Here is a 3,026-nt window from a genome sequence, read left to right on the forward strand (position 1 = left end):
TAATTAATTAATTAATTAATTAATTAATTAATTTGTAGTTGTGATTTAAATTGAAATTCTTCCTTTAGGAAAGAATATTCCATTAAATTAAAACAGTGCTTTTTTTTCTTTTTTCTCTCCCTCTGTTTTTTTTTTTAATTACTATTACTCCAGTAGAAGTCGCACAAGAATTTTGATGTTAATGTAAAAATACAAATAGAAGTGCTGGATAATGGGGTGGGGGCTGGGGGGTGAACAAATGGCTAAATTACAGATTCTTCTTGCCCCTATAATTTTAATTGTTTTTCAGATTAAAATTTGAATATCTTTTCTTCTTCTTCTCATTAATTTTTAAAATGTTTATCTGATTTGCAAAACGTATGTATATTAGATATTCAAATATGTAAATTTAACTTACCAGTATAAGGAAAAATGTTCAACACCTCAGCTCATTTTGAAACCTCATGGCCACTCCTTCCCATGCTTTATTTCTCTATCATCCTTCTAAAAAATAGAAAAACAAAACAAAAAACAAATGCAAAAACTGATCAGCTAAATTTGTCTGACGTTTACAACGATACATAAATTAAGTAAATGATAGTAGTTATAGGTGGCATGATTGGAATTCAAACTTATCTTTAACGTAGGAGTAGGAGAATCAAAGGCACAGCCTTCCCAGCGTGAAAGCAAGAGCAAGATAGTCAGAAAACAGTCATGTCGGGAGATAGGTTTAGATAAAAAGTTCACTTATACGTTTACCTTAATTCAAATGGGAATAAAATCCCTAGAGCTAATCTTCTGATTAAAAGCTATAATACATATATTATTAAAAGTATCTCTGTGTTTCTTGTGGGATTTAGGAAACTCTCAAGAACTTGATGGTTCCCCTAAGGCATTTAATTTCCTAAATGTTACAAAGAATAGAAGGATGTGTGGGGCAAAAGGGAAAAATAGAACGTGTGACCTCTGTAAAAAAGGCAATAGAATTAATAGTGAAGACTACTTAAAAATTTAATAAGGGAAGTTTATCATGCTTTTCAGAACATATTAATTGGCCTAGTTGTCAGAAAAAACAAAGACAAAGCATTAAACCATTTGTATTCCTTGACTTCCCTGTATCGGAAGAATATCATCAAAGAAAATTAAAACTACAGTAGTCCCCCCTTATTTATGGTTTCACTTTTCATGGTTTTAGTTACCCACCATTAATTACAGTTCAAAAATAATAAATGGAAAGTTTGAGGAATAAACAATTGCTACATTTTAAATTGTATGGCATTCTGAGTATGATGGAATCTCTCACTTACCCACTCTGTCACTTCGTCTCCTTGCGTAGACGTTGTATCATCTCACAGCATCACATGAAGCGTAAGTACAGTACCATAAGATATTCTGAGAGAGAGAGAGACCGCATTCACGTAACTTTTATAGCAGTGCATTGTTATGATTACTTAATTTTGTTATTAGTTATTGTTGTTAATCTTTCACTGTGCCAATTTATAAATTACACTTCATCGTATGTATGCGTATATAGGAACAAACACAGTATATGAAGCGTTCAGTACCATCAGGGGCTTCAGGCATCCATTGGGAGTTGGGGACGTATCCTTTGTGGATAAGGTAACACTACTGCGCTTCTTAAAAGGATTCCTTGAAATACCTGATTACTCATCTCCTGAATGTTTCTTCCTCTAGGCTAACATGTGTCTGTTGATGGACAATTTTGTGACTTTTGGCTTCAGCTTAAACTGTATTATGATGGATTTTGGTAGCAATGTCACATACTGTTCTCTTACATATATATGTATCTAAATAAAAATTGAACTTCATTCTTTATACTAAAAACAATTAATTTTTATCTATGCTAATTTCTTAATGTACTAAATTAAGAGTTAATGGGGCAGGTAGTAGTGTTGGAGACTGGGTGATATTCTAAGATTAAATTAATACAGAAAATCCATTTTCTTAGAAGGCCTAGACCATTCTAAGTACCTGATATATTCTATGCTGTGGTTGGTTTTTTTAAAACATGATTTATTCCCAGTCAATATATAAAGAAGAAATAAAGAGATTGAGTTTCTTAGGCCATATTCTCTTTCCTCTTAGGAAATTGTAGATTAAGAAAAAAAAGTATCTGAAAAGACTTTATAAAAGTCTGTATTTGAAGGCATTCTGTCAATAAGAACTAAAACAAAACAAAACAAAACAAACATCAAAAACAAATAATTGCATAAAGTCCAAATGAGGTCCTCTATCTTTTGTAGGTCTATTAACCCCTTAATTCTATATAATACTATGTTTAAAAGCACATATTTCTGGAAACTGGCCCCATATCAATTATTAGATAGGTCTCCAAAGTAAGACCTAATAGTTCCTGTGAGCAGTAAAAATATACTAAATTTAATAATATTGATATTGGGAATATTTACAGTATTGCAGTTAAATTTGCCATATAGAAAAATTTAGTAGAAATCTTTAAAACTCTTGTAGCCTATAGTAGTTCATGTTAGTGTTTTGGTCCTAAAAGTCTTTTTGTGAAGAATGTTATTCAGAAGTTATATTAATTAATACATTAATGCTCAATATATTAAAGTGTTATGTTTTAGAAAATAATTCTCTTTTCAAATAAAAGTCATGTGGAACAAATAGAATACAATAAACTCTAATAATTTAAAAGTATAATTTAATGAGTTCATATTCCAGGGCAATTACTATGTCAATCAAAATACAGAATATTTCTATAACTCCCCAAATTTCTTGTTTTCTATTCAAGAAGTCTCTCCCTTCTATGTGCCACCTCAAGAAACTGCTAATCAGCTTTAAATCCCTATGTATGAGATTTGCTTTTATAGAATTTCATAAAATTGAAATAATGTACTATTTGTTCTTTTTTGTCTGGATTTTTCCAATCAGAATAATGTTTTGAGAATCATTCACATTGTTGCATGGATTATTAGTTTGTTCTTTTTTTATTGCTGAGTAATATTCCATTGTATGAACTTTGTACACTTTGTTTATCTAGTCTCCTGTTGCAAGACATTTTGGTT

The sequence above is a fragment of the Cynocephalus volans genome, chromosome 4, assembly GCF_027409185.1.
Source record: "Cynocephalus volans isolate mCynVol1 chromosome 4, mCynVol1.pri, whole genome shotgun sequence".
Lineage (NCBI taxonomy): Eukaryota > Metazoa > Chordata > Mammalia > Dermoptera > Cynocephalidae > Cynocephalus > Cynocephalus volans.